Genomic DNA, 13,303 nt, shown 5'->3' on the forward strand with positions numbered 1-13,303 from the left:
AATATGATTTTAATTTTCAGAATATATACAATTTGCCAAACAGCTAAAGTATAATACTACATGTGTATTTAAATAATTATATAACAGTTAAGATAAACAAAAGGCATATAAGTTCGACAACTCCATGTTCTGGGAGAGATTGTTGTCAAGTCACTGAAGAACTATAGAGGATAATGCATTTATCGGTGACTAAGAGTCGGTCAAAATTCATACATCTTGAATATGTTATATTGAACAATTATCTCACAAGGGAAACTAAGATAAGCTGTTATATTATCTTAATAGGTTAATATATAAATATGACTAGTATTAAAGTTTGTCTACAGGAAAAGTACTAATTTAGTTGAGATTTTACGACGAAACTATGTATATATTTAGGCGATACATTACTGATAGATATTAAGTCTTGCTTGATATCTAATTTCATTAGATATCGGATAAGACTTAAATTCCCCACGAAAATGACAAGAATTGAACCGATCCTACATCACAGAGAAATTTAAAGCAAGAATCTATGACTTTCCTATGTGGTTGCAGTTTATTCAAGGTTGATCTGTAATAAATTAACCAGCTCATAAAACAAGCTATTCACCTATTTGCAATGGATATTACGGAAGATAAACGTGCGACAAAACACTTACGTTATACCAACCTATGATTAAAAACATAGTATTTACACATACAGCATATATCGCACTCTGGGATAATTGAAACTAATCAAAGAGTTGCAAAAAAATATAATCGAAGATTTCCCAGCAATAGCACCCGTCTATGAGTAGAAATAGAGATTTAATTCTGGATGATGTTAACTATTATGGATAACGATACTTTATTTACTCGTTTAGCAGTTACATATCAAGCTAAGCAGAACCTGATCAATATTATGGAGCTATAATTTTAAATATCACAGGAGAGAACTTAACTTTTAGTATAAACAAATAAAAAGTAAAATCACTGAGTAAAAATATCAAAAAAATAGACGCATATATATATATATATATATATATATATATATATATATATATATATAACTACTTCATTTACTCACATGAAATTAATATACAAAAGTATAGATTTATGCGTAAACTTTAAGTATTTACTTCAAAAGTGTTCAATACGTAGGTAGAGCTAGTTAGTAATTTATAAAATATATATGGCGATTAAGCTTAATCCCCATATATATTTTATAAATTACTAATATATATATATATATATATATATATATATAAGCGTGCGTATGTGATTGTGCATATAGCTACAAATACACAAGAACGCTGCGAATTTCGCAATTTAATTTCTGGTTTGACATGAGATTATCGAAACAAATTAAATCGATTAATAGATAACACATCTTTGTCTCACTCTATTTCATACCCGTTCTCTTTATAAGAAAAGCACAAGAGGCTCATATTACTCAATAAGAAAACAAAATTATTATAACTTTTTTTTTTCTAAATCAGGTAAAGTATATGTGCTAGGTAACTAAAACTTGTTTTTTTTTCTTTCAAGCAGAGCTATACATAAATACACACACGGGAGTTTCTAATGTTTTTTCTCCGAGGGATTGATCTATTAAACTATGATAAGTGATATACAAGCACATGTCTTCAGGGTAATATTGAACCCTTGGGAATTATCAACGTTTTTGTTTCTTATCTACAGTATTAATCAAGTGGCAATCGCAACGTTTCCTGGCAGCCTCATAAAATTCCTTGTCCGTAGTTCAGATTTCATCGATAAACTGATTAGAAAGTTTAGTTTCTTACTCAGTTCGTTAAAGCATGACATCTCCAATCTTATCTATTTACATCTTTGTTTTGTATAATCCAATTGATCTATTTCTTTCTCTTTTACACATATCATATATCGGTGATATAATCTATGGAAACGGTTCAGTTGTGCGTGTTCCGTGTCATTATGCCATGGAATTAGTGAGAATGTTGTTCAAATGTACACTATCTCAAGTATATTTTAACATATGCTTCATTCATTCTGAAGCCCTATCGCATTCTACTGTAATATATAATAATATTAGGGAATGTAATGTTTGTAATAAAAATGAAAATAATTTAGTAGTATTGTATTTCATTTGAATTAGTATCCGTTATTATTAGGATTGTTACATATACGTTATATAAAAAAGAGAGTCTTAGAGAGTGATGCTTAGAAGGAGAGTAAGAGTCTTATTACAGTGAGGGATGTTAAAAGACTCCGAGAGAGAGAGAGAGATGTTGTTGTAGACTTAGAGAGATTGTTCCTGTTAGGAGATTCCTATATATTACAATGTTCATTCCTTAATTGTGTAGAAGAAGAAACTCTTTGAGTGAAGGGATATAGTGTTCAGACAGTTCGGACATGATGACGTTGAGACGTGTATGTAAAGACATATAACACAAATATATAATACAATTCCACTTTATCTTTTTGTAAGAATCATAAACAAGACGAGCTTTACAAAAAAACAATTGATGGTTTATTTCGTCACACGGCCGTGTTTCCATCACCAAGAATTCAAAGTTTCACATTTTTCTTGAAGTGACGTCTCGCTCCTAGACGACTGAATCTCTCTGAGTTTTTCTCACTGACTGACTAACTCTAACTAAAGTTTTACTCTATCCCGAGAACTTTCTATTTTCCGTGACGTCATACACATGTTAAAACATGTGCCTTCTTTTACGTGTCCTGGACATACGTGTCCAAAACTTTTCCTATTTCTCAGTAACCTATTTATCCAATATGTTAAAAACATTATCTTATAAGCTGCATTTTTTCAATTTAAAATTTCATAACAAACTTGATAGTTAACATTCTTTCCTTGAAATATTTATCTATATTCTAAACAAATGTTTGTTTTAAATTTTTAAATTCTCACACGTAATCTATTTCTAACCCCAGATTACGAGGTTCGAATTTCGCCTATGCTATTTCATTTTCATTTTAAACTAAATTCTCTATTTTTATACTTACTTGAAAAGGGGACAGCCCTTATCATGTAACAGGATTAACTCTCCCTTTCTTTGGTCACCTGCAATAAATTAGCATCAGAAATATTATAATAGAGCCGTATACACGTACGTAGACTTTTATACAAATTTGTGTAACCTCTATATATCAGAGAAGACTACTGGTAAGTTCCTGGCTACCTATTAAGATTCCAGACTAATTAAGCCTTTTCAACTGAACTAAATCATGGATTTTCAATTCATATAAATAAATACACCAAACACATATTTTTCAAACTTTTGCCGTGTAAATTTTCTCTGCGAGGTTAACAATTGGCAGCCATTTTGACTCCAAACTAAAGTTATGCATCGACTTCCGGTTCTAACTTCTACAAACAAAACAAATAATCAGAAAATTCCGTCTAGCATAAAAGGAATGTATGAAAGGATACGGATATAATAACCCACATGATGTTCACTGTGATTTCCGACTTGTGCAAACAAAAATACTGATTTTCATTGTATCATATAATTTTGTCACGAAGTATTAAGTCAACTATGTTTTTTTCTTGGTTTTTGAATCGCATAAACTAATTATAAGTTATTCATATAAGATCACGTTGATGTTTTATATAGAACTCATTGTGTCCGATTAAACACAACTATGTATATTACAGAGAATTGTTAGATGAATACGCATTTACATCTTTAGTAATACTATATTTACAAGAAAATTGGATGAACACGACATGTGAGGATTTACACTAGAAGCTTACATTCTGCTCCAAGGGGAAGGAAGCCAGATCCTCAAGCATACAGAACATTCACACATAAACACAAAAGATCCTTTAAGCAAATAACGGATCATGTTCAATGCACCTACCTAATATGATAAAAATTAAAGTTAGATTGAAGATAGTCAAGAAGTTCAGTAATGACTAAATGTTTTCGCTGATGATGAGTGTTGTTGCTGTTGTTGTTGTTGTTGTTGTTGTTGTTGTTGTTGTTTACCATAAGGCATATGATTTGTTCGTATTTATTATTTCCAGAACGAGGCCAAGTACTTACAGAATATATCACGAGAAGTTTGACAAATGCTGCTCCTGACGATACTGGTGATCGAAAGGAAACCGATTTAATAATAAGTCGTTGGTTAAATGTTGCAGTAACTTAACGACAGTGCATACGAAATGTTTTCAAAAATCAATTATCTCTAAATATATGATGTTTTGTTGTTGTTTTTTTTAGAAAATTGTGAATTCGTCCCCACACCGCACAGAACAAACATAATTTAATAAAAGACACGCAATAAACGCATATAGACTTCCCCAGTGTGGCGTTAGATGTTTCGATATGATCTGAAAATATCAGGAAAATTAGTGGCACTACCAAAAATGAGTGGCTGCTAGCGCCTGTAGAATCGATATGTGCCGCAAATCCCGGAGGCATATCGGCAATATAGTGACGGTGATTAAGTGCTTAACGAGACAGACTGACGGCCGACTTGTATCAAGTTTGAATTCAGCTGGGTTTTTTTTTTTCAGACAAACGCCGCCAGTCACAAATGTTAGCAACCGTTACATGATCACTCCTGTATATAACCGACCTCGCTCCAAGAATAAGGTCTAGGTAAGTCATATCGGAGAAAAATACTAAACTATAAACATATGTTTTATGCGAAATGATCAAACAGACGATGTTTAACTCTAACATTCACAGCAACAGCAATAAGATAAAAGCGAAGGATACAACATTCGAAATTCCACCGCCACTGTGCAAGAATCGCCCAAAACTGTTAGTCTTTCTCCGTACACCTCAAGTCGCTAACGAGCGTATTATTTGTCTATTCTAAGCTGGATAATTATGTATTTATATTTACCGATGTCTTTAGGCAAAGTACTTCAGAAAACAATGAAGACATTATCTTATGTATATTTGATGTATATTGGATAGAATAGGTTGTTGACCTTTATGTGCAGCGTAATGAGGTGCATCAGTCAGCCGATGTTTCCTTGTCAAGACACCAAATGATGTTACAGGAAAACATTCACGTCTTAATGCCGAAACTGCTTCATACCATGAACAGACATCAGCATAGTTTATTCCCCCTGATATTTACATTAACCCTTTTGTCGAACAAATTACCATACACCTTAAGAGAAATTGGATTCTTTGACCTCATAACGAGCCTCTCCAAAATGCACAAAGAGGTTAAGTCAATGCATAATTTTAAAACCACAACGTAGCTAGTAAGATTCTGGTATATGACGGGTAACAGATAAGAGAAAGTTGATCGAACTACCGTCTTTCGCAGAACTTACTCAAACACGATATGTTACTAATAAGTAGAATTACAGGTGCGGTAATAGATCTTAGCCGGGCAATACAAATTCAAAGTAAAATATGTAATCAAAAGTACGATGCTGAGATATGACTGTGGTTTTGTGGTTAACGACACGGACTGGCGATTTGAGAGTCTTCAATTCGAATCCAGTTCGTTCCAGAAAAATCAGTTCCACTTAGGTCCTGGATATGACCTAAAACTACATCCGATGGTGAGGCCCCACCTTGCAGGCCTTGGGGAGTGTGGAGCCACCCTTTAATTGCAATTGCTCCCAGGTCCACTCCGACCTGGAGTGGTAGTACCTGTTAGGGTCCCAACTATGGGTTAAATAGAATCTGACCTAAAAAAAATATACTCCATTAAACATCATTCCTCAAAATAACTAGATTCGGCATTAAATAACCTGAAAAAGGTTGATATGCCGTAAAACAAAAACGACCAACCAACCAGTTCCACTTAGGATGTTGGCAAACTTCCCGCAATCCCCCGTAAACCTAGATGTTTTTAGATAGAATTCTGACTCGAATAATATCGGAAAAGCAAAGTTAATAATAAAATCTTCGGATTCATGCGAGATGATAAGGAGTGAGTACAATGATTTTGCAAACAGAAAATTCTTACCAGTTTTTTTTTCAACAATTTCTAAGTTGCCTTTTTACCTTTCTTCAACTATATCACTATTTCAATTAATTTTAAAATTAGCAAAAACAGAGGGGGGTACAAAAACATCTCTTTGTCAGATTTCATTTATTGTGTGTCTTATATCGGAAGGGGAAATCTATAGATAACTTAATTAGGCAGAATTAACCCCGTATGACGATAAATATATCCTAGATTGAATGTAGATCCCAACTGAGTTAGGTTTAGTCATGTAGCATGATAAAGGCTTCATTAAAATGTGTTGTCACTTAAATTGGTTGCGGTTTTTTCATCGGATACACGTAGTAAAAACATTATAGTAAGTAAAGAACATATATAGACGACGCTAAATAAAGAACCCCCCACACACATATATATGTGTGTATATATATATATATATATATATATATATATATATATATATATCCTTATCCCTGAGTTGCTTCCGGGCCTTGATAAGTGTTGATCACAATATAATATATATATATAGCCGCACTGATGAGCTGTGAAACAGCGAAACAGTACTGTATGTGGATGACTATAGTGCTCCTCACCTTGAGTTGAGCATATTGAGAAGTGAAAAACGAATTACCATTAGCATATAAGCGACGCTCTTTGTGTAAACAAATCGAGCAGAGGTATTTCGGACGATATCAAAACATCGTTAAACTCACTACTCGTTCAAGCAGCCGCCAATAGCGTAATGGTTAGAAGCCTTGACTGCCGTATAAACGGTCGGGTTTCAATCCTCGCTTGAGGTAGTTGCCTGTCTAGCCGCACTGATGAGCTGTGAAACAGCGAAACAGTACTGTATGTGGATGACTATATATATATATATATATATATATATATATTACATTGTGATCAACACTTATCAAGGCCTGGAAGCAACTCAGGGATAAGGGTATATATATATATATATATATATATATATATATATATATATAATGTCACTCTAAAGTATTGGATACATTATATTTTTGTTCATAACTTTAATTAGGGTTCAAGATTGTACCTAACATTTGGTCAGTATATTCCTATAATATTCTAAATTATATCTAGAATAGTAATTACAAAATCACAGTTTAGAAAGTTTATATTTAAGGAAAAATATGAATTAGCAAACGCACGAGTATTGGATACACTTTAAAAATATTTTCTGAAAAAAATTTAAATGGTGTTTGCTTAGCGTGTTGCAATAATGCAAACAGGTTATCACTGACCAATCAGAGAGTTTTATATTAAAATAATTTTGTAAAATTTTTCCAGTTTGGGCCTACTCCTTCAAAGTCAACCAGTTCATTTATAAAAATGCCGAAAACTAAAGAGTTCTCAATAGACATTCGTCAAAAAATCATTGATAAGCACAAAGAAGGAAAAGGGTATCGAATATTATCAAGGGAACTTACACTACCACTTAGTGCATTGGAAACGTTATTAGAAAGTTTAAAACCTCTTGGAAGCTGTTGCAATTTTTCCAAAATGTGGTCGGCCAAGGAAATTAAACGAAAAAAAAATCAAGGTGGGCGAGTAGAAATGGTAGAAAGAATCCCTTTTCTTAATCGTGGTGAAATTCAAACCGACCTCAGAGAAGCTGGGATTGATGTGAGCAAGGATACAATCAGTAGACTTCTAAATCGTGCCGATTTTGTATCAAGGTCCCCAAGAAAAGTGCCATTATTGAAGGTTAAACATATCAGTTCACATTTGAATTATGTAAAAACATATGAGGAACAACCACAAATGTTAGAACAAGATAATCTGGTCAGAAGAAACGAAAATCGAAATCTTTGAAGGAAACACAGCAACACATGTATGGTGTAAAAATGGCACAGCCTATGTCTAAAATAGTACCATTCCTACGGAAAAGTTTGGTGATGGTTCGATTATAGTATGGAGGTGTTTTTAATCCAAAAGTATTGGTGAACTAGAAATCATTAATGGTAGAACGAATGGACGTATATACCGGGAGATTTTGGAGAAAACAATCCATAAATCTGCTTATTTGTTGTGACATAATAGCAATTTCGTGTTTCAGCAGTACAATGATCTCAAACACACTGCCAAACTAACCAATGAATGGCTTATAAATAACGGAATTTACGTTCTTATTTGGCCTACTCGGTCTCCAGACATCAACCCAATTGAACACGCATGTTCACAAGAGGAACCCACAAAATATTCAACAACTACAACATTTCTGCAAAGAGGAATGGCGCAAAATACCTACATGCCTTTGCAAAAAACATGTGTGCAACTGTGCGATTTTAAGCTGTTGAATGCAATAAAGGCTATGCATCCAAATATTAAATCAATGTATCGAATACCTTTGCGTTAGATGATTTATGTTTCCTTTAATATAAACTATCTCAACTAAGTTTATAATTACTACCCCAAATATGCGTTAGAATAGTAATAGGAATATACTGACAAAATTTTAGGTACAATCTTGAACCCTAATTTAAGTTATGAAGAAATATGTAATGTATCCAATTCTTTTGCTGGCACTGTGTATATATATATATATATATATATATATATATATATATATATATATATATATATGTATATATAAATTACTATATTATTTTTAATAGCTACAGTTACAAGTGGTTCATATTTACAGGGTTCATCAACACAATAGTGTTACGGTTACACAACGTTGGGAGATTCGAATCGGGCCAGAAAGCAATCTCTGTCTCCATTACCAAGGAAGAAATCACACGGCCAAAGTTACACGCAAAAAATACAATTGAACTATTTTTTTTTAATATATAGATTCCTCTATAGTATCAGACCTGATAAAATGGTTTTATGTCGGTATAGATGACTTCAGTTTTCCCAAAATTCCAGAAAAATCCTAACAGCCAGCCGGTATTCTCTCCAAAATGTACTGCAACATTGCGCAGAGAAATTTATTGATTGCTTTCAACGTAATAGATGTACTGAGACTAAGTCGTTTTCACGACCTCCAGCTACCTCTATAAAAGAGTTATAAAGAATGCGAGAGAGTTATATGCTCAGTTCGTTAAGTCCGAAATAGCTGAGCATCGGTCTGCTTCCCACCAATTTTGACAAATAACAAACAGGGTCTTGAACAGAAGAATGTGTTCTATCCCAACCATTATCGATGAGCCTGGGGTAATCTTCTCAGCATCGGACAAAGTCCAACTATTTGCCAAGAACGTTCAGCTACTTTCACCCTGTGCTACCAAGGTCGCACCCCTCGTATTTCCTTCTGTATCTGAAAACACGCTATTCGACATACAAATATCTGTGCGTGATGTTGCTAACCTAATCAAAAAGCCGTTTCCAGTCAAGCAACCGGCCTTGGCGACATTATAATTATAATACCGAAACTGCTTCAGCAAGAAAAAAAAACCATACTTACAAAGCTGTTTAATCGTTGTTTTTAGGGGGATTGCTTCAACAACCTCTAAAAAACCTATTCAGTACGCTCGGTATTTAAAAGATCTAGGTAATCGGTAATCTCCCCCTCAGTACAGAGCAATAATTTTCCTTTGGGGTCATGGAATGTGTGTAAATAGAGTAGTGGTGAACCACATTAGCAACAATAACCTTCTCAGTGATATGCAGCATTGTTTATGTGCAGCTAGGTATGCAGCAGATGTGCTGACATTTATATTTCACGGGATTTGCGAATCTCTCGTTGAAGTATTCTCTTTTTAGGCCAACTGCTCTTGATATATCAAAGGCCTTTGATAGGATATGGCATAAATATCTACTACACAATATCTCCAGTTACGGTATAGTTAGGAAATGTCTTTTCATTTATTAAATCATTTCTCTCTGATAGGTTCATGAGAGCCGTGGTCGATGGGCTGAAATCAGGAGCTCACAATATTAATGCTGGTGTTCCTCAGGAGTCTATCATAGGCCCACCTCTCTTCCTCAATTACATCAATGATCTCTCAAATCCTACTCTATAATCATTCGTCTACAGACATGAAATTTAATATGTAAGTGTCTCGAACGTATGCGCAACTTTTTATTTGGGTTTTTATGGGGAAAAGTAGGTGAAAATGTGTGAAAAATAAAAATAGAATTTGCCTTGTGAGGGTGGAACGACGGCATTACGATTATGCATACGTAACTTCATAACTATTGTTTCATGTTTAATTTTTAACCTTGCAGCAAATATATCTTCATTGTTCGGGTATTAACGTCAAAGGAAAAAGTAAATCATAAATTAAACCTTTTTTGGGTTCGATTCTCGGTGTTGACGCACGAGTCACTTTTTAAAACTTTTAAAATCATGACTATATATTGGTTCCAATATGCTAAAATAATAAATACGAAATCTGCATTAATACAAATACTATATTCAAGCGAATTTTTCAACCAGCAATTAACAAACAAAAATATTTGATTTTAGTTTTTGCCTTTGCTCCCTTTTCATTTGAAGCAACAAATTTAGTGTTAGTTTTTATTGAACGTGACGGTGGGTTACATATAGAAGAGAAATATTCTCAAGGTTACTTACATAAAAAAGTTTGGTTATAAACCGAAACACACGATTACTATCATATACTACCGAGTCGTAAAATATGCTTAACTATGGCATTCTGATTAAAACTCACAGAGCGGCGCTAGGGGCCTCCAATGAAAAAACATGTTTTACAGACCATTCGTTTTTTTTGTTTTGTTTTTGTTTAGCCCGTTAAAATAGAGTCAACATTTGTTTTTAAAATCGTTTTCCATTTTTAATATGCTTCTAAAGTTATTTCAATTTGTATTTCTTAATATGTTCATATGCGTATCACGTTTGGTATAGTGGTAACGTCGCCAATATTGAAGGCTACAGTGTTTGTTTTAATTCCAAGTGATGAAACTTATATATATTTTTTTTCATTAATTTTATTGATTGTGGACTATTATCCTAGTCTTTTCTTTGTTGTTTCACGACGTTTCGGCCAACTATTCCTCTGACCATTGTCAGGTGGTAATCGCGATGGATAGGAACTCTTAATCTTCTGACTGCATTCATTGCAATTAGTGCCTTTCGTAATTATCGTCTCACCACGTTTTGGTCAAGTAAGCCTCTGGCCTGCTTTAGGTAGGATTGAAACCGCTATCTTCAGACAATTCATACCTGGAACCGTTTTTAATTTTGAAATCACGACTATATAATAACATATACGAAATCTTGAAAGATTAAAATATCACATTTAAGCGTATTTTATGACTGGGCAAAGCCTTGCACTCCCCCCTCAACTGTAAATCTTATTTTGAAGACTAAATATGTCTGACTGTCTGTTGATATCTTTACATACTTCATCTCCTTTAAAATTAAAAGTAGCAGAGCAACGTTAGTAGCCTAAAATGGTTGGGATTTTTTATGGATCGTTTTTATGGGTCTTTAGCCGGTTAAAATAACTTTTAGGGGGTAAAAAGGATCAAAAGTGAAAAAATTGTTGTGCATTTTTTACATTCATTTTAGTTTATTTTTAGTCAGTCCACATGCGTGTTACCTCGGTACAGTGTTAACATCATCAGCCTTGGATGCTCTAATTTTGCTTTCTATTTCTATTCTAGCCAATAGCACCAAAATACTGTTTACTTTAAGAATTACGACTCTATAATTATATATACGAAATTTGGACAAATGAAAATATCATATTTAAGCGTAGTTTACGACCGGGCAAAACCGGGCAAAACCGGGCGCATCCTCCCACGTTGGTGATAATTACTTAGGAATATCCATATTAGAGCATTTTCTATTTATCTATTCACTAAAGGTTATTGTATATTCACAAGTGTTATTGTAACTAAACGCTTTCTATTTGCTAAATACATAATCAATAGGAACTGCACTCTTAGCCTGTACTAATAGAAAGTTGGACACACAAGCTGAAATGTAATGAGATATATTGCATGTCGTGCTTACCCATCAACCAGAACACACAGAGGCTACACTATACGATGATACATTCTACAGGTAATAATCTTCTGATTGTATAACTGATTTACATGTTTGTAGCTGAACCAAGTTGAATAAATACAGATGGAAACAGGCGGTTGTCATAGGGACCGAGCAGAACGAAAGCTCGAGTGATCGAAATGTGTTACATATTCCTGCTCTACGATTAATGAACAGCGATCTTGTAGTTTGCACTGTCAATGTGTGTGTGTGTGTTTTAATTAGTTTAATTCATTATTAAAAAGATATGAGGTTTACAGGAACATTGGAACAAGATGAAAATAATAAAAAAAATAAGAACACAACTTAAACCCGTACAAGAGAAAATGAAAGAGAATGCTACTAATCTAAAAGTGGATACACATCCGCAGGAAACCCGTGCACTGTTAAACTTAATTTATAGTTAAATACACGAGAAATGAAAACAGTATTACTGCAACAACAACAGTTTATGTTTTTACTAAGCTTTTTTAGAAACAAATCTACCGATAATATAGAAATTTATCATCAAATTTTTCGAACTTTAACAAGGAGATTTATCGGATTGACCCTTGTGTAAAAATTACAATATGCTGGATTTACAGGGCTTGGAACGCAGTCTTAAGCAAAGGCGGTATACTAAAATATTTTTAAAAGCTGTACTATTCAACCTTAACTTTATACTACTCCAATATTTCCCAACATATTTATCTTCAGGAATCCTCCCAAAATTCTTGATACCCAAATAAATACCCGTACATAAAAACAATTTAGTTTCGTTAGTTATTTCTTTTTAATATTTAACGCAATATTTGTCCTTTTTAAACGTTTATTACATAACACGTACTACGCAAATTTATTAAGTATGAGGAAAAAATCAACTCATATTTAATAATTTTTTTATAATTAATTAAAACAAAATTGAATTTTGTGTAGTTTTTTTTTCACAATAAAGAAAAAACGGTCGCTAAAAAAATGTGAAAAATGCATTAGCACATTTATGAAAAGGCCTAACAATATCCGCTTATTTATCAGTATTTCTTGAAAAAGCTTTTACTAAGATTCTCAGTAATTTTGTATTTCCGTGAAACCTGAGTTTCGCAAAGCTGCAGTAGTGACATTATCGCATATCAAGAAAAACATTCAGGAAATAATTGGCAACAATGATATATATATATAATAATTCTTTTATAATTTTATTGCAGTTGTCACACGTGAACACAGCGTGTAGATATATGCATTTATATAGAGAGAGAAGATTTTTTAGTCAATCGTTTTAATAGCGACTTAATATTCTGCTCTTGCACATGACTAGAACACATTAGAATTTTATGAAAACTGAAGAGAAGACGAAGAAAACGAGAGAAAATCAACAGTATTTTACAAAGCTAAGCGAGGCCGGAATTAGTAGACCTACGTAAGTAATGTTGTTTGTATGTGATTAACACAAGCTAATAA

The sequence above is a fragment of the Euprymna scolopes genome, chromosome 4, assembly GCF_053919585.1.
Source record: "Euprymna scolopes isolate OS-2025 chromosome 4, ASM5391958v1, whole genome shotgun sequence".
NCBI lineage: Eukaryota > Metazoa > Mollusca > Cephalopoda > Sepiida > Sepiolidae > Euprymna > Euprymna scolopes.